Raw genomic sequence first — 21,117 nt, 5'->3', positions numbered from 1 at the left:
TTTCATTATTAGCACCCATGGACATGCTTCTCATCAAGATTCAGTTATCATACTGTGCACATGATCTTAAATAGATACATGTTTATATGCATATAGTAGACTGCAGGACAAAAAATAAATACTTAGCTGTACAAGAGACATCTCAGATTAATTATAGACTGATTTTGTACAACAGCTTTCCCTGTTCTTAAAGGCTTTTTAAAAATCTACCTTGTATTGCAAGGCGATTTATGTGTGTGTTTAATTTTCCTGATTTTAATTTTCCTGATTATTATTACATTTAAATTCATGTTTGCTATATACAAGTTTCTCAGAAAGGCTAGTTGGCAGACATAGGAGCCAAGGCTAATCACTGAAGAACCAATAAAAAGAAACATTCTCTGAAATGAGATCCTTCTAAAAAGTGTGCTGGGAAGCAGCATACTCAACCACTACTGATGTATGAAGATAGGTAAAAGCTGTTTGCTTGCTTGTCCTTTAGTATGTATACGTTATCTTAAAACGACTCCACCACCTCTCTGGGCAGCCTGTTCCAACGCTTGATCACTCTCTTTCAGTAAAGAAATTTTTCCTACTATCCAATCTAAACCTCCCCTGATGCAGCTTCAGGCCATTTCCTCTCGTTCTATCACTTGTTACCTGGGAGAATAGACCAACACCCACCTCACCACAACCTCCTTTCAGGCAGTTGTACAGAGAAATAAGGTCTCCCCTCAGCCTCTTCTTCTCCAGGCTAAACAACCCCAGTTCCCTCAACCTCTCCTCATAAGACCTGCTCTCTAGACCCTTCACCAGCTTTGTTGCCCTTCTCTGGACACACTCCAGCAACTCAACGTCCCTCTCGTACTGAGGGGTCCAAAACAAAACACAGTATTCGAGGTGCGGCCTCACCAGAGCTGAGCACAGAGGCACAATCACTTCCATACACCTGCTGGCCATGCTATTCCGGATACAGGCCAGGATGCTGTTGGCCTTCTCGGCCACCTGGGCACACTGCTGATGCCTTTTAGGACATGAGTCAGTGTCTGAGAGTGACAGGGCATATGATACCACCAGACAGCATGCTTTGGTGAACACCTGAGGCCAGTACTGCACCAAGAGCAGATCTCCACAGCAGGACAGAATATTCCCAGCAGTGAGAGAACGCAGATGCAAGCCATTCCCTCAGCCTGGCTGAAATAGGCCTCTCAGCTGGATGTATCAGAGCTGCCAGGTGCAGTCCTGTCCCAGGAAGCACAAAGCATTTGTCAGCTTTGCCCCCTTCAAGCTTCCTGCTCCAGATAGGATGGAAATTCTTGCCAAAGTACACAACATGACACATTCCTTTTAACAGCAGGACAGCTATTCACTATTAATGGGAGATTAAATAGATCCAATGATGCAACATTTAGGCATGCAAATCTAGTCCCAAACCACATTCTGTGCATGTAGGTGCATTTCCAGTATTTACAGAAAGCAAAGTTTCAGGAACTCAGCACTTCTGCGAAGTCTGGTATAAGCATTTGGCTTTGCAAATTCCAACAGAAACTGTCAAACTAAGAAACCCCATTATACCACAGCATTTGAGCACTTTAATTTAAAAAAAAAAAAACAGATTTTTTTTTCTCCTAATTACTGTTCTGAATACAAACATGAGCTGATTCAGTAACAAGAACTGTTATCAATGCTAGTTAGTTTTCAAAACAGAATTTCCATGGACTTCCCGTGCATCAGGAGACACTATTTAAAATACATACCGAGACACAGCACTGAAGAAGTTTCCTTTATTCCCTGACATAACACTAAAAATATATCTAAAATGTTAAATCAATTATTACACCTTGCACAACAACAATGTATCCTAGGGCATTGTGATAAATTCTTGCCTGATCACTTGGGGTTTACATTCTTTTATTCTCTTCAGCAAAAGAGTAAAAAACAACAGAATTTGTTTCCTTGAACTTTAGAGTTCTCTGCTTTGCTGCCTGGCATGGAGATTTTACAGTTACCAGTGCCCAGAAGATATTAAAAAGGACTCTCCATGGTGAAATCATCATGCATTAAGACAAACTTTCACATCCCTAACCAGTCTATCAATGTTAGGTCTTGTACTTTAAATGCATAAATATCCTCTCAATGCTTCAGCCCTACATTTTGAACTTTATCAACAATTACATATTCCACAGAATTGGAAAGGACACAGATACTTCAATATGACTTTAAAGAAGAAAAAAAAAATCCTTTCTTTCCTTGTTCCAGGACTAAATGAGAAGGCCATCGTAAGGCTTTCCTCCATGCATTTTTACAATTTCTCTTAAATACAACATAAGTTTGTTGACTACAAGTTTTAAAAGACACAGAAGTCTACTTCTCAGTTGATGTAAAAACACAGTGCTTCTGGCAGTTACCAGCATCCCATCACTTATTTTCACTAAGTCACCAAAGCTCTATTGTATGTATACGGCGTTAACACTTCAAACCATACAAAAGATCACAATATTTTCATACAAAAAAAAGTATAAATTCAGCAAATGTCAATACGCAAGTTATATTAAAATGAAAAAGGAAATTAAAAAGTGCTGTCAGAAGTTAGCTATTTTAGCGAGCAACTTTAAAAACAAAAGTGAAAAGAACAATGTCTCATCTACTCTGGGTATGTTGGCAATCACTTTACAATATTGATACTTCCTGCAAAATTATTTCGCTGAAGTACATAAATAAGCATCAACATCTGCCTAGAAAGGTACATGAACAAACACAAAAAGCAAACCTGAGTAAAATACTTAGCATTCTTCAGGGGAGAAAGTTGAGGAAAATGGATCAAAACCACTCAAAGAACTTTTCTCCCCTCGCTCCACAATACCAGCTAAAGGTTAATGCAAGTTTTGAGGGCTGGGTCACTTCCCAAGTCTGTATTCTTTATACCCAGGATAGGCAACTGCTGGAGAAGTCTGAATGATTTTTCTCTGAAATAAATCTTTCTTGCACATATCTGTTCAATCACATCTGCACAGAATGTTCTGAAACAAAGGAAAAGTTATACAATCCCGTCTGACCTGCAATCCGAGAGCTCAAAGATAAACAGCACTTTTCAGCATAAATCAGTCAACCATACAATGCATTTGATTTTTTTTCTCCATTAATCAAGTGCTTGAACTTTCCTATTGCTGTGCTGGGAAGAATGGATATAATTTTCTCACAACTATTTCAGAAAGTACATGCATTTTGATGGAAATATGCAATATCACGCTGCCTGTGGGAGTTCTCCATTACATATCTTGAATAGGATTCATCAGTGTCCATTGTTGTTATCTACATTTCAGCTATACTTCATTACAGTCAATAAAGATCTAGTCAATATGATACAATTTATGTTGCCTGGAAGTGTATATCTAAAACCAATCAGATGAAATCTGCCCTAAAATATCAGAATGCTCTTTGAATACAGAAAAGGTGTCATGTTACCTGCTCAACTACAGACACCTAAATCAGAGTAAGCCCACGTTCTCTGGCTTCTAGATTTGCAGTATGTTCCTTCCTTCTGCAACAATTTAAAAAAAAAGAAAATTGAAAATTATTTCTATGGCAATTAAAGCTCTTTTAACACTTCCATTCATAAACCAGTCTATTCCCTGTTCTTACGCCTCTCACAAGCTTCCCTTTCAGCCAGCCATTTCTTTGGACTGGGAAATATTTACAAAACTTAGAGCATAAAGATGTAACAGTTTCAAACACAGGTCATCTTGAACCTTTTCTGTGCTTCCAGTATGAAAGACAAATGTAGAGATTTGGGTAGGCAAAGAATGGAATAGCCTCTACAAGCTCCTAATAACAAAACGCTGCTGAAACAGCTCGTTTGCTATCTAGCCCTCTACTCGTGGTAGCGCAGCTATCTTCAACTATGGACTGAAACAAAGAAACTGAAAATACATCTGGGCTCCCCCATCCCCATTCCACGATGCTCTGACGCAGCAGCCCTGCAGGCCAAAAAACACAGGTGCCACAACCAAGCAAACCCACTCTGAAGCCAGGCTGGAACTCAGATTCGAGAGCTGGGGCTTGGCTACATACGTGTCTCTTAGCATCCAGCAAGGCAGTGATTTTTACTATCTATCTTAACTGAAATGTCTACTGCCATACCTTAGGTTCTTCCTCAAGACCATAGCCTAAGTGGATACCGCAAGATATTTGTCAGTGATGGACCCAGCTTAACCACCAAAAAGTGGCTTATAACTTTTATACAACACTGTCCCCTCCTCCAAAAAAAATAAACCAAACCTCAAAACCAACAACTATTTCAAAAGACAATAATAATATTGAAATAATAATTATTTAAATAACTATAAAAATCAAACACTTCAAAGTGAAGAGATGCTAGCATTACAGAATCTCAACCTTACTTATCTGTGTCCACCACAACAGAGGTGGACTATAATGGGATGGTTGTACTTGTCACACAGCGTCTCTGACTATATGCAAAATATCAGCTTCCCTAGAGTTTCACAGGTTCCCAGGGATTCATAAACTAAAGGGTTTTAGTAGTAAAAAGTTTTGTAAACTGCAGCCAGAAAAATTTCCCAGGTTATTACCAAACCCTAAACTTCCCCAAATATTTCCAAATCACTAAATGTGATTCATTCTCTAATGTGTATATTTCAGAAACACATCTACTTTAACAGAATATTTTTAGCACCCTATATTTATTTCCCTCTGAAGGACTGTATGCATCTTATACCTAGTAATACTTAAGATTGTTGTCGATGAAATAAACAGGGGTTTTTTGCAGTAATATTTATATGATGTTTTTCTACACATTCTGCTCTTCTGCATCCTTTTAAACTATCGACATCAATCACTAAGAACTCTTCCAGTATTGATTTCACAGATTAAACAAGTCTTTTCATTTTTCTACTAAATGCTGACTTTTAGTCTTTCCTGCACTGTTTCACAGCCAGAGACTGAACTAATCTCTGTCAAACTGGGAGCCCATGAGGATTTTCTTTGTCTGCTCTGAATCCTTAAGTCCTGTCTAGAGTTAGTGCTTTCCCCTGTCAAGGATCCAGGATCTTTCTGAAGATATGGCCTGCACTGCTTGTTTCTAGATGCATCGCTTTGACTGTGGTTCAACCAAGCCATACTTCGCCTGCATAAATGCGTGTACTAACCAATCCAGATTATTCCCAGGACTACTCTGTCCTGCAACTCTAAAAACAAGTTAACAACTGCAAGTTTCATGGGCACTGATTTTGAAACTTAAAGTCAGGCTACTATGTAAAATATAAAATATCAGTGCTTCCTAAAGCAGGGGTGTTTCAACAGAAACAACAAAATTCAGCAATGATCCCAGTTATTTCTTTTTGCAGTGTGACCATTAATGTTTTTTTTAATCCAGTTGATGGATTTGTCTTCATATTTTTATTGCTAACGTGGGATGCTAAACTTCACTCGGGACTTCATCAAGTGTCTTATCAAAGCCTGGCTGTCTTTATCATCTTTATCATCTTACCTTAAAATACTTTAGTGGGTATGCATGACATTTTAAATAAAGAATTAAAGATGAGGTACACAGGAAGCATCACTCAATATACTTTAATGGAAAAATATGCCCTGTCAAACAAAAACTTATTATTTCTTTTTATTATTATTATTACTAAAAGTGTTCTATCCTGTGCAACTTTTGGCTTTTTCATATGTGTTCAGCTGTGATGGTCACCATTAAAAACATCAAAGATAATTCAGCTTTGTTGTGGGGGAAAAAAAAAAAAAAAGACATCATATTCTGAGTTAATTTGGAGACAGAGGGTTGAAATTGATTTAAGTTTTGGAGTGTTAGCAGTCAGTCCTGTAGAGGAGAGCGTAGATTTCAGGGACAAGGTAGAAACACAAAAAGAATTTTAAAAACCTCAAATGTTTAAATCTTCAATATGGTAGACTCAAACTGACAATATTCTTGTGTAATTTTTTTTCTTTACAATAGGATTCAGAAGGGTCTTAGGAAAAGTGTACTACAAAGAACCAGCCAGCGTAGAGGCAGGTGTTGCTAGGACCCACCAGTGCTCAACACACGCAGTGGAGTGAGCAGCACCCAGCAGGGGACGTGTGTGCCTTGCTGCAGCCCAGGACTGGCGCTAGCTCCAGGTACACAATAACCCCTGCCTCCATGCTGTCAAAGGGCAACTCAGCTCTGCAAAGGCCTAAGGGTAAAAAATTAGTAAAAAGAAAGGACAGGAGAAAAAAAAATCCACTGTTGGAACATTTCAACTACAATAGCTAATACTATACGTGACAAAAAAATGGTGACAATTAAGTACTCATTAAATATCAATACATTAAATAAAACTATATGTACCACCCAGATTTTGGATATGCATGCAACATAACATAATTTTAATATAATCACAGTGTGACATAGTTTTAAGAAGTGTGTGTCCAGCTGAAATAATACCAGAGGAGATGTACATGCAATTCATTACACTGGATTAACAACAGCAGACATGTCTTTGTGAATCACTACTGTTAGACTGGAGATATCTTGCAGTCTTCTATGAGATGAAATTTTATACATCAGAAATAATATTTTTATAACAGATTTTCTAAACAAGTTTAGTTCCATTCATGAAGAACCCCTGAGTCAAACTCCAGAAGATAGAAGCAGAAGAAAATAAGTAAACAAGAAAACTTAGCAAAATTGTCAAGTGGGGATGGTGAACCACATCATTAGGTTGTAATGGAGGAATCAGTTCAATAAATAAGCTTAGGTACACAAGAAATACTTCCACAATAAAAGATCTGTGAAAGAATATTTTTTTTTAAAGAAATGAAGACTTATCTTATGTGTTCATGAAGCAGAACAGAAAAAACCAACATAAAATTTCCCATGAGATAGGGAAGAAATGCACATGAAACCTAACAGAGCAAGAAGTGCATTGGTACCAAATAAAAGCTAACAATGGTTTGCACCCTCCCATCCAACTCCACTCTCCAAAAGAAAGAGAAACCCACAACCCTATTTTTCCTAGAATAACAAAATAAAATTATTAGAGATTCTATAAAAATAAAAGTATGGCTTTTGGGATTTTTTTGTAATGTATGTAGACGGCTTTGCAATTAAAATTTTAGTCTTAAACATAAAGTTCATGGGAGTACTGCCTGTGCTTGATATTAACAATTTTCACTGAAAGACCGTACTTTAGTTGATTATTACTAATTTAATCAAGCTATTCTAAAACCAAACATATTCCTCAGGGTGATGCCTGAGGTAAAGATTTTGGGTTTGTTTTGCCTGAATTCTTTTTATGGAGTGGTGAATAACACATTAGTTCAAACAAACAACAACAACAAAAAACCCAAAACCCCACAACACCCACAGTTTAAAAAATAAACAACTGACAATTACTTCCCTAAGAAGGACTACCACAATATTCTTTCAAACTAGACTAGTTTGAAGTTTAGCAAGTAGAGATTGTCTGGCACCTAGGATATACCTCTTGACTTAGTCAAAACAAGAAAACACTTAGAATTATAATAAAGGTTTAGGAATCACAAATCATGCAATTCCCAGCAGAGACAGTAATTGGAGTGCACTGATCAAAGACTTTATTACACCAATTACACTCCACCTTGTGTGAGAGACTAATTACGCAGGCGCAATCCTGCCAGCATGAGAAGTATCACTACAACAGCCAAGCATGGACCTTGCTGGCAATTTTCTTGCTGCGAGGTGGACCTGGAGCAGCCACCCCATGTTCCCAATGCTGTCTCCACAAGGGCACATGATGGCAGGGAACGGAAATACATAACATTCTAATCTATGAATTTAAGTAATCAGAAAATAAAAATTTAGAAAAGAGGTAGGATTGAGGATTGGAAGGAGGAGAAAGACTGTGAGTGACACCAGCATTGGCAGTTCAGGACTGAAACAAGCTGGATCCTACCTAAAATGATCTGGTAAGAGCTGCAGATAGACAAAGTGTCATATGCCATCAGAGTACACGTTCAAAAACGTCCAGTCCCACAATCACTAAAAGAAAATTTTACATAATGTTTTAACTACTGTACCTTTTCTCCAAACTTTTAGTTAATTAATTTAAAACATGCATAAGGTTGTCCCATGTGCATTTCTCTTAAGAGCAAAGCCAGCTTAAATGTAAAGAAATCTCCTTTCAAATGTGTAATGCATTCTACATATTTATAACCTTATCACTATGGTTATACTGCTAATTACACTTGAATTTACACTTTGTTACTAAACAAAAACAATTCTAGTGAGTAGCCCAAATATTACACCACTGGAAAAATTTGAGAAGCCTGGTGTATTGGAAGCTGCACTAGAATATTGCATATTAGTTTTAAAAAGACGAAGTCCAGTTTCAAAAGCCTGTAGTTTTGAAAATGAAAATCTTTAATTACCTAATCACAGATTTCTGAACATGTTAACCATGCGGTTTTTGTTTCTCCCACTAAACAATACAATGCACCATGTCCTTGGATTCTGTCCTCAATTACATTCAGGATGCTCTACACGGAGGTGTACAGAGCTGGACATAATCTGATGACAAAGCAATTTTCCTGAAAACTGTTTTTCCATAAAGGTCTTCCTGATAATGCAGCTGCTAGCCAGGATTTCAATACATTGTTTTTGAACTATATAGGGAAGCTGCGTTAATAATGGGGGAAAATGTCTTACTCAAGTAAAATGAACAAAAAGAATGCAAAATCTGCAGAACTAAGGAAGGACCGGTTTTTTTCTCACAACCAATTTCAGAAAAAGAACTATTCGAGAAGTGGTATGCAATGTCTTTCCATCTTCAGGAGACAATTCCACAGTTTAATGTATCATTTGGTATGGCTTGAATACATTTTACACTTAGTAAGTATCTGTTACGTAACCTTCCTCCACTGTCTTCAATTACCCCATTAAGCAAGTTGGTATTTGCATTTGTACTTAGAGCAGCAGCACTAGAGCTGCAGGGCACAAGAATAAAAAACCAAGACGAAAAATTAATAAAACATTATCTTTTCCGTTTAATAAGTTCCCATTCTTTTTTAATGGAAACATTTGTATTAGTAGATACTATTTCAGCATTGTAAGGTAATAAATCACATAAACCTTATATTATTCAAGCTGACTGAACTGCCAGATAGAAGTACCATCACTCACTAACAGCAACAACTTGCCCTTAAGCTTTTCTCATTTCACAGTATTTCTGAGGAGTCACTTTTTGTCCAAAAATGTTATTCAAAACATAGAAAGTGGTGCAAATGTAATGAATCAGAAATAATTCTTCGTCTAAACTTTTTACATAGGAAATAGGTTACAAATTTATTTTACCGTGTTGTACATCATTAACTAGTCCAGACATTTCTGAGAAAACAGAGATGAAGATTTCAATTAATTAATTAATTTAAAAGTCTGCAAGTCATCACACAGTCTTAGAAACAACTTCCAAGCTCAAGACTATCTATTTTTCAGTCAGCCTGGGTAGCTTACGATACATCCAAAGACTGGAAAAATAATTGTTACTTATTATGTCAGCATGTTCTCTAAATAGTATGCACACAATAAAGAGTAAGAAACAGATTAATGTGAAGTACCAATTTATTCATTAAGAGCCATTACTACTGAAAAGGCAATTCCAGATTTTTGGTTGCTGTGTCAGTAGTGCCAGGTGTGGAAGCTCCTTCCCCTACGGGACAGGCTATCATGCATTAGAAGATGGAGATCTTATGTATACAGATGAAGGAAGCAAAGTACCAGTTTCGATTTTGCCCATTTCCTTGAGTTCCCAAGGTCCTATTTTTGTAGCTGTTATAACAATGTTCTATATAGTAAATTTATTATCCATTAAAATCTCACCATAAAACTTTCTTGTGTCTGGCAGGAACAACCCTATACCAGGCTTTCTGCTGTTCCCATTAAGACTGTCCTCCTTTTAGTGAAAATTATTCCAAATAAGATCTTTTCCAACCATCTCTATTTTTCACTTTGGTGCAAAGATAAGGCACCTATCAACAAAATAGAAAAATCACTATTTTAGAAGCATCAGAAGCGTATCACAGCGTAGCCTAAGGGTCTATACCTGTCTTGGTGCCAAAATTCAGGTATTAACTAACATTTGACAGTACGTAACATCCTAAAAGTTCCCCTCTTACTCAAAGTAGGTGTATATACAGGGGAAAAGTTCTTAAGAAGCAGAAGAAGAGCATACAATCAGCACACACATTACAGTAGCTGTATACCTTCAGTAATACTTAGTTTTCTGTGTGAGCTTTTTATGTTGCCCCAGTATAGGCCTAAGATACACTCTTTCAACCGTTTAAAACAATGTCCCAAAACAACTTCTAGCAGTATACCAATCTTCAGGAGGTGTTTAATTGTGTTCCTCATGAAGGATTGTGAGGACAAAGGAAATGTGGCTCAGCTCAAGCAGAATATTTACACACACCCACATAAAATACAAACTAAAAATTCAGCGGAGCTTCATGTCACACTAATAAGAAGGAAATAAAATTATCACTCAACTTTTAAAAGCCTTAAGCTGACTTTCCATTTCAGTTCAATAACTGATTTAGCAATATCAGAGACTTTGGGCACAGCTGCCAACTCCTCCCAGTTGGCTGAGAACTATTTCTTCCTTTCTTTCTGAAAAATTAAACATTTAATTCCCATGAAGAGGCACATGCCAGTGGTTAATTAGGGAACATTTTACAAGAAGAACTAAAAATTGTCATCAACACAGCAGGCAAATATTGACATTTCTACAAGCACAGCCATGCCACAGTTTAATTTCTGGTTCCAGAGCTCTTGCAGGCAGGCAGCTGCCACCGAGGCAAGTTGAGAACCTCAACACTTACTGCAAATCCCAGCTTTCTGATACATGTTCAAACTGGCAAGAAACATTCCTCTTACATCACTTTCAAATATTTGACAGGCTGGCCATCCATTAAATACATCTCCTGGAGATGTCCATGGGTCACTATATAATTCTTCCTCCCAGGTACTGAAAAATAATGTGATGCATAGGAAGCTGGGAGGGCTCCCAGGCCCCACAGTGCCTGACAGGCAAGGGTAAAGCAGGAATAAGTCAACAGGGTGCAGACACAGGACTGATGGGAGGCGGCCAGTAACAGATTACGTTGATTAATGGGTGGATAGAAGATACTCTCCTTCATTGAGAAGCTGGAGAGCAAGGTTAGCTGCTGGGCAGGGAACAAACAGGTATTTGCAGAGAGAATTGATGCAGCCCAGTGCCAAAAGTCATGCCACTCAAATCTGCACAAGGGCAACACCAACTGTCACAGGCCTACCAGGAATAAGTAAGGGAAACTGGGAAAAAAAAAATTTAAAAAGGCAAAAGCAAAATAAAGCAATACAACAATAAACCCCCAAGATGCCCTTTCTTCTCCTATTTTTAACTTTAAAAGTTGTGGGTTTTTTAAGTAACTTTTTAAAGTAACATTAACTTCCAATAAAATCCCTTTTTCACTCTAAACGTGAAGTTCTAATGCTAGCTGTGGCAGCTGTGATTCAGTAATGCCATCTTCCTGAAGTGGAAGATGGAGCCACAGCCACTGCGGTGGCTATAGACACATACATTCTAGGGGCAATTAGAGAGGATAAAATACAGATTAGGTCCTCCCCCTAGAATACATACCCTGCCAGAGGAGCCGAGGCTGGTGGGGGGTAAATCACCAGCTGGAATCCAAATGCTTTCTTTTTGACAGTTCAAGATGTAAATCTGTTTAAGTGACATAATTTTAACGAAGCACTGTCACACATGCATTAACAGAAATGACTGAAATAGGTGGACATTTTTAAATTTTTCTTCGGGTAGTCTGAGAAAACATTTCCTTTCATTTATACGCCTCCTCCCACTCACAGGATAAAAACAAACAAAAAAAACCCTCACAGTGTCAAAGACCAAATATTTAGCATAACCACATTCAAAGAGTTTCATAAATCTGGTACTGCTCATACTCTACTTAAGACATTGTGCTCTGCAACACAATGAAAAAATTAAACCTTTCATACCGTACGAAAACTGTATGTGTTACAATCGTTATAAAAAATGTCCAATTCATTTTTGGAAAAAAATCAGCTTCAGCAAACCCTGGTTCATCTTTTAAGGGCTAAGACTACAGCATTTAGTCACACTGTTATAGCCTGAGTTCCAACAGGCAAAAATTTCTAAGAGCCAGCGTTGGTCAGAGGTGGGAGTGGTGGAAGACACCCGAAGCAGCCGGTGCCCCCAGCCCTCTCTCACTGTGCTCCCTTCATTGTAAGTGATCAGCTGAGGGCAGATGTATCAGTGAATGATCCAGAACTTTTATCTCATTAACCAAAATCTGTTTCCCTTCTGAGATTTTTTTAAACTCACATTTACATTTGCCAAATGTTCAGATGATGTTTTCAAGCTCCGTATGTCCCTCAAGATGGCATTTCTAGGAAGTCTTAGCTAAATCAGATCAGCCAATTAGGCTCAGGAAAATTCATTGCTTTTGTAATTTAAGGCACACACTCTGAATGCTCGATTTTGTAACCTTACTGTCATTTCTAACCTATATCCAAGAATGCTTACTTAGCATGTAGAAAATTTAATTAAATACAGCAGAATGAGTTGTTGGAGAACTTAGGAAGAAATATTTTCTAACTACCACAACAACAGTTTTGCATAAAAAACAAACAAAACATTCTCAAGTCTATTCAGCTGGTAAAGTTTTTGCTTTATACTTCATATGCTGTTACATTGCCAGAGATTGTGTAAATTGACAACACGGCTAATCAACATAGTTCTTTTAACACATTTATCACCATGTCTTCTGTATTAGTAAATTGAGCTGGTAGTATGGACTAACCAAAATGCCTTTGAACATCCTTTAATACTGTCCAGTTAATCTTACGTTGGATTTAGAACCAATGTTAAGCTAATTTTATACTCTCCATGTTCTACTGGCATAAATCTTTTAAACTATTTCTTTTTTACCACCAAACAGGTCAAAATAGAAGTGAAGAAGTGAAATGGAAGAGAAGGAGATGCAACCTTCTGTCCTTTCCCATTCCATGGCTGAATCTGGAATTCCCAACACAGATGGTAAAGAATATGAAATACAGGGAAGGTCCTCTGGGTTTGGTATTCACCTGTCTCTTTTCAGCACCACCAAACTCATTTCCTCAATTAATATCTGTCAGAATCAGTAAAATGACATCCCTCTACTGCTACTATTATTTAGTTCGACCTTGGTATGGTGAACAAGAATGTAATTATGATAATGAACCAACTCTTTTTATACAATATAGCAATCAAAAAGACTACTACTCCCTCCCTTTTCTCATTATAATACCTGAACATTCTGGTTTTATTTCATCTTCAGTTGTCACATGCAAGCGTGACCATTAACATTCTACTTAGTTTTTATTTCTTCTTTCTAAGATTTAAAAAAGTAAATAAAAAAATTGAAAACAGTGAAGTTTTAGAATATTCATAACAGCATGCAAGATGTACGATTTATGTAGGACAATAAACATATACTTTAATGTTTGCAATTTTTTACAGGATTTACTGGTATGAATTTTGAATGACAGCACATCTGTCTGTTAGGACAACTAACTGTCAATAATGCAACAGCTACACCACCATATGTACTGCATATTTTAGATAGTTTGTATAAAAAGAAGAGTTAAGGATGTTTGAGATTATTTAAATTTTTTAGCCGTTTAGACAATCCAGCTATACCTGCCTTCCAAGGGAATTTTTGTCCCATAATTCTTGTACTTTTCATATAATTTTGACCAATAATTGTTATATTAAATGAAATAATTTGCAAAAAATCAATTGTTGGCAGCCTTTGGATTATGAAAATGAAGTGTCCAAGTTATTGTGAGGTCAGATCTGTCACATACAGTGCAAAACAAAACCAGTTACAACCAAGTATGTGAAAGTGACTGGAATAGGTTTTCACTCACTGAAATAAAATTCATACAAAACTATTACCCTAATCAGACTAGTGACTGTTAAAACTGTGGCTCCACGAAACACTCCTGGCTTTGTCCCCAAAGATCATAAATTGGCTAAAAATCATGCCATTTTAGAGAAAAGAATCTTTCATCTCCTGGTCAGAAATTAATGTTTACAACACAGATCGTTGCAGGATTTATGCTCAAACTATATATACACATAAGTTTCAGAAGAAAAGAACAACATTCTTCTGCTACCATGATTACTTTTTAGTCAAAGCTAAGTCACTCAAACATAGATTCACTTATGATGAACTGTATAGTTTCACAATCAATTTTTTACTTGAGAGACAACCTAAGTGCATAACAGCAAGTTAGCTGTTACTGCCTAGAGACAGTTTCCTTTACTCAGACATATTTATAACTGGAACAAAAATATAAACCTGAAACTCTCTACATTTCATTTAGACAAACTCCAGTTTACTGTTATACATGTAAGAATAATGTCTGCTTTCTTAGTCTACTTGTGGGACGGCTTTATGCAGATTGTAGCTTTATTTGTAAATCATGTCTCAGTTAAGCAAAGATAATTGCTATTGATTTAAAAGAAGTTTCAAATTTTCTGTAAGAAGTATCAAAGAATTGATAGGAAAGAGACTAATATTCCACATGGAATTCCTCAATATCTAAAAAGTCATAAATAGTAGAAACTAAACACACCTTTCTGCCACAGTAAATATGCATTCTCCAGAGCTACCAAGGGACTTCACAACCACCATGATTCCACAGCCCTCTAAAGCAATACCACGGGGACAGGTAACTTCTGGCAGCGAATTCAGGAGAAACCTATAAATAAGCAGATAAAAAGTCAGAAGACAAAAAAAAAAAAAAAAAATCAAACGAATTACTGATAGGAATTCCTCCGATGATTCACTAAGGAAAAGGTACTGATGAACAGTGTGTTGTGATGATCTAAACTATGTATAACCAATAGTAAATTCAGCATTAATATCTCTGTATATCCAATAACATATGACAATAAGCATATTTTAATGGCTTTCCCTATTTCAAAGCTTACTGTACCCCACATGCTCCTGGATGCTTTCTAACTTCCATGAATAGCCCAATATTTAACTCTCCATAGCGTAATCACATCTGGAAGATCATTCCGCACATTTTTTTGTTTCTGTGAAAAATTGCTGCCAGGCATCTGTTTTGAAGCTTTTCTCTTCCCATTCTTTTTTCCATTTATGCCATCTGATCACATTACTTACATCCACCTCAAAGTTCTAATTTAAAAGGATGTTCCTCTGAATCATGGCTTAGTCTTGCCCATACTTTTCCAAATACATTGAAAAAGGTTTTTATTCTTAGTTTGAAGCTATTACAAAAAAATTAAACACAACCTGTTACCTGCCAGCCATTACTATCCCAAATTATTAAATCTTTACAGAGGCTTATTAAAATCAAAAAAGTCCAAATTTTTGACAAACGAATTGGCCCAGGCAACCAATTGATATAAAGGTATTTCCAATATACTAAGTACAGCACATTAGCACCAAGTAATGAACAGGACAGGCAGAATGATTCTGCATTTATACAATCACACATCCAAGTTTCCTTATCTAGGAGAAATATGCCAGCTAAACAGAAAAAAATCATAACTGTTAGACATTATCTTCTGCTCCATTTGCTTTATGTCCCAATTCCTTTTTTGGAGTTCAGGAAAATCCTCAGCCTTACTGCTAATGCAACCTCCCTCTTCTGTCTTATGAAGGACACAAAAGAGCAGAACAAGCTGAATATAAGCAGATGGACTGCAATAAGGACCACTTTTTTCTTAGTTGCACACACGTTTGCCTACACTAAGAAAATTCTAAGATTATACCTAATCTCATTTGAGATCTTCCTACCCTGTTTTAGCTTGTACTATTAAAAAAAACCAAGACAGACATAAATCGGGGTCAAAAAACTTAAATGGAGTCAAAACTTTATGCAAAGAAGTTTTAACATAATCTAGATCTTATTGCAGAAAGTGTTTCTCTCCATATTTAAGTTGTAACATTATGGGTTTATGCTGGTCCGTATATTAGATATGTAAAGCAATGCTGGTCTCTATATTAGTATGACATTGCTCAAGTTGGGGACTTCAAGCAAAAAGCCCATTGTAAAACAGCATGCAATATCCTTCTGTGGTTTATTTTACTTTATTGGCAATATGAGTTAGGACCTCTAATCAGCAGTAAATATCTCTCAGTAATAAAGGGAAATGGAAACTGATCTTCCCAAGATTTTAGACTTCTTTGAACCAACACATTGTACTGGTTTTGGCTGGGATAGAGTTAAATTTCTTCACAATACCTAGTATGGGGATGTTTTGCATTTCTGCTGGAAACAGTGTTGATAGCACAGGGATGTTTTAGTTACCGCTGAGCAGCGCTTACACAGAGTCAAGGCCTTTCCTGCCACCAACAAGCAGGCTGGGGGGCACAAGGAGCTGAGTTGGGAAACAGCCAGGACAGCTGAGCCCAACTGACCCAAGGGATATCCCACACCATATGGCAACATGCTCAGCATGTAAAGGTGGGGGAAGAAGGAAGGGGCGGCCGTTCGGAGTTACGGGGTTTGTCTTCCCAAGTAACGGTTATGCATGATGGAGCCCTGCTGTCCTGGAGATGGCTGCGCACCCGCCTGCCCACGGGAAGCAGTGAATGAATCTTGCTTTGCTCGCGCATGCAGCTTTTGCTTTACTTATTAAACTGTCTTTATCTCAAGGCAGGAGTTTTCTCACTTTTGCCCTTCTGATTCTCTCCCTCCCTGGGGGAAGTGACCCAGCATCTGTGTGGGGCAGAGCTGGCTACTGTGGTTAAACCATGACACACATCACATTTACTCTAATTCAGAGAATTTTAGACCAAGCTCTATGGATACAATTAGGAACTCTAATATGCAGATATTCAGAAGAGGCAATAGGGGGAAAATCTCATCCACATGTAACTGTTTGGGTTTTGTCCACATAAATGACAGCCATTTAAAGTAAACCCCTCAAGAGCTACCCACCAGCACCACAAAACAGCCGATTATGTACAAACAAGTTAATCTGAGTAATGCACACAGCAGAACTGTCAAAAGCAACGAATTTATTTTTGCTCGAACCTCTGAACTGCTTAAAATGAAGCCAATTCCAGCCAAATTTGATAAAGCAAGTTTATCATTAGGTTGATATTGCACATTCAGCTTTCAGCTTGAAGCAAATTTTTATAGCCTGAAGAATGGAATTATAATAAAATGCTGACAAGCCCTTACCATATAAAATAGTTTCTGCTAGAGAATGGATTGCCTATTCTTGACATTTAAAAAATAAATGGATTTACATTTAAGCAACGAGATACAGTTCACATTCAGTAACTGCAACTCTTCATGGCTTTTTCTATTTGATAGAAGTGAAATAAATATCAACAAGACAAAGTTCAGATTGGGCCCTTCCTAAATTTGAAGTTGAAACGCTTCAGACTTCAACCCTAAGGCCAATTAGGTTTATCAAGCCTTGCATGACAGCAGTATTTAAAAAAGAGAAGTATCCTTTACCAAAGCAGAAAGACACCTGTTCCTGCGATTCAGTTCCAACCCTTATGACTTAAGAGCAGCTTCAATGATTTAATGCAACAGGCAGTTGATGTAGATGTAGATGTTCTCCCTTCTCCTGCTACGTAACTGAGTTTAAGGGTTTTTAAAAAAAAAAAACCAAAACAACCTAGTTCTGAGCCTTTCACTAATAAATACTAGTGCTACAAACATTCAGAAGAAACAGATATGCAGTGACGAGCTGTCATTTGCTGCCACTTACCACAATAATCTGCAGCAGATTGCACAAGGAAACATCATGACACCAATCCACCTCCCAAAACTTATAACCAAGAATATGAATCCTGTTAGTTGACTTGCAAACAGAAACCTGACTATTAAAATTAGAATGCCAGAAGTATTTCAGTTTACTATTCTAATACGTAGAAGACCAAAAAGAATATTTTAAAGAGGGACCTAAACAACAGCTGATTTTCTGATTAGTGTAGTGTTTTCAGTTACTAAAAGGTATAAATCCAGGAAACAGGGATCTTCCTCAAACTTTTTTAAAGTAGCCTTGATGTAACGACCTCCTGTTCACCAGAGAATACATTCTTCTCATTCCTTGGCAAAAGGTAGAGCTTAGCGTAAGTAGAAGTGCCTTTTTTGTTTTAGACTACCTTTGTGATTGCTTTATACAAAATACCCTGTAAACTACAAAAATAATTCATTATACTAATTTGCTGACAGCTAATAGACTGTAAAACTACCACTATTTTCACTGGTTTTGATTTGCTTTTTTTTTTTTGATCATCATTTGATAAACCTCATTTTCAATAAGAACATAGTCTTTTGACATACGTTTGATTCATAACTGCTCATTTCCAAAACAAATGGTCACTGCTAGGTAGTTCTTTTCCATACAGATTTTTCCCCATATGCATTTCAGTTCTGAAGTTATTTCTTTTCAGAATACCTCATTCAATCACAACTGTTATACCAATAATGCTACGAATGGCACATTTTTGCATTCTATAATTTCTATGTAGATTCATTAAATAGTCCTATATTATAACACCTAGAGTTTTTACCTTCTGTAGAGTTCAACTGTATGAATATATAGAGTTCATGCAATTCATTTTGAGACAACTAGTCTTTCTTGACAGAAATCATAATTTTCTAATGTAAAATATGACCAGAGCATGCACACACACACATAGAGCACTTTTTCCTTTCCTTCTTTTGAGTGTAACAGAGTTGGAAAGTTTTTCATTACACCTGGGAGTACTATGTGAGAAGTTTCCAAGCCTTCAGAAACCTGATCTGTAATACACATCACGTAATGGGAAAAAGTTAAAAAAGTCAACCAACCAACCAAATAAACAAAAAAAAAACTAAAGAAAAAAATTATCAACAGAATATAAAAAGTTATATACAGTAGACTTTACAAGCATATCGGAGGAATCATTTATGCAATTAAACCCAAACTGAAGTACAAAGTCCGATCTTAAACTGCTAATTTTGCATATGCAATCCTGTCTTGAAATTATGTATCTCAGATATGTTAGCAATCCAAATCCACTTTGGATCTTTTCTCTCCTTATTGTGTCTTTTCTGACATTTACATGTACCTAATAGTCCTATCTGCAAATATACTTTTTATCATAACACTGGATGAAGGAGCAGTTTCACAATTGTACATTTTGTAAGTCACAGGTAGAACAGAATAATAATAAGCGCAGCGATACCAATTTTACAGAGAGGCTTGCATTAAATAAATAAATTTAAATCACAGAATTCCCTCCATAGCTATAAACACTTTGGCACTGGAAGGCTTTCTTTAGATTTATTTACAGAGTCTGTGACTCCTTGGGCCCAAGCTGGCTCTTATACGGACATAACTGCTGCCATATCTAAGGATCTTTAAATGACATAAAAGTTAAAAATAAGTTTTAAAATCCATTATGAAATATTATATTTTGTAGATATACCAGTTCATCTTAACAGAGAGAAATAATAACAGGCAGCAGGGCAGATGGGTGAGGGTATTAGTGAATGAGTAAAAAGGTAATATAAAATAAATGCTATGTTACAAGTATTGCACGGTCCCAATGCAACTCCGGGAACTCCAAAGGAGGGAATGAGGTTTTGTCCATGATCCATGTTCTTCACATGGGGAGGTAATGGGGATTTTTATTTCTAGCCTTCACAGTGATATTGTTGCACGCCTGCCACTATGCAGAGAATTTTCATTTCTCTCATTTAAACACACTGTGCCCTTTGCCTACTCGTTTAAAGAAAATGAGTAAAATACTTCCCTGTATGAAAATGAGATCTGCCATCTTTTTTATTATTTGGAGGCATTTATAGCTAGTAGAGGGGCAAACAGTGAGTGACACCAGTGTGAAAATTTACAAACTTCATCATCCCAATTACTCTAAGGGTCAACATACATAAAGGAAAAGGGCAATCATCCAACTCTTGCTTCAGCATTTACACAGAGCATTTTATTACAACTCTCCTTTTCCTCTGCCTTTGCTATACTTAACCAGGATGAAGATATGAAATACTTAATTATCATACCTTTTCATTTCCTCACATCATTACAATTCCAGATCACTATCTAGTCTGCTTTGTATCTGTTTTTTATGCCACTGAATGCCTAGCTTCAGGAAAGAGCAAAACAATTCCTGTGGGACCTTACCTGATGATTCTTTCACCTTATACTTCAATGATTGACACAAATGGAAAAATTCTTGGAAAACGTCCTCTGTAAAATATCACTCATTGCATTGCAATTTGAATGTAATTTGGAATTCACTAAGGACTTGGACCATAGTTTATATTTGCCAACTACATGTTAATTGATTCTAATGACATTAAAATGATCTCCCATTTTGGTGCTGTCATTCCACAAACAGAAATTAATAAAAAGCAATTAATTCTTACTAGATTTTATTTCATAGTACTTATAAAAAGCTGTTACATGATTAAATTTCACAATAATATTCCATGAGAAGATCAAAACAAGCTTTTCTATAGACCATGAAAATCAGTCGCTTGAACTCAGTAAAAAAATAAATAAATTAGCTTTCAAATATAAAAAGCCATGTTCTCTATAATATCTAAAACAAATTTGCTTTAAGATACGGTTATTAGTAGGTAGGGTACCATTACTCAACTTATATTTGGATCCCATTTCCTTCTAGATTCAAGCGATTCAAGAGATTACTAAATAACATTATCTACAATTATTTTTATGTTACTTGATCTTTTTAAGATCTAACTGAAGAGATAATGAAGGGTTAAATGTTGACATGTGGCTATATTTAGTATTAATTAGGTATATGTATGCATACACACAGATAGGGCTTAATAAAGTAGTCTCCTAACAATATTGTTATCAGAACAAGTGCAATCGCTGTTATCCTAAAGCCATTAGCAGATTGCTGCAAATTTATAATGTCAAAGGACATTTAAAAGTTAATAACAACACATTACAATTGTGTCCATGTCACAAAAGTCCCTGTACACTTTGTTGTTCAATCCACATTTTGTGATAGCACTTTAAAACCAAAACAGTCGCTACAAATAATTCTTAAGTTCAGCATTACCTTTCT

General features: G+C 36.5%; 1 protein-coding gene across 1 annotated transcript in view; it reads right to left on the bottom strand.

The window, feature by feature from the left end:
• The window catches only part of THSD7A (thrombospondin type 1 domain containing 7A), a 300,628-nt gene that overhangs the window by 234,751 nt on the left and 44,760 nt on the right, over positions 1-21,117 (bottom strand). The window contains exon 2 of the mRNA XM_064444530.1: positions 14,654-14,779. The gene's annotated coding sequence lies outside the window, so the exon portion shown is untranslated. The remainder of the gene's footprint in view (positions 1-14,653; positions 14,780-21,117) is intronic.

The sequence above is a fragment of the Phalacrocorax carbo genome, chromosome 2, assembly GCF_963921805.1.
Source record: "Phalacrocorax carbo chromosome 2, bPhaCar2.1, whole genome shotgun sequence".
Classification (NCBI taxonomy): Eukaryota; Metazoa; Chordata; class Aves; order Suliformes; family Phalacrocoracidae; genus Phalacrocorax; species Phalacrocorax carbo.
Note: the sequence above shows the minus strand (reverse complement) of the source record. Positions and strands in the feature narration are given on the sequence as shown.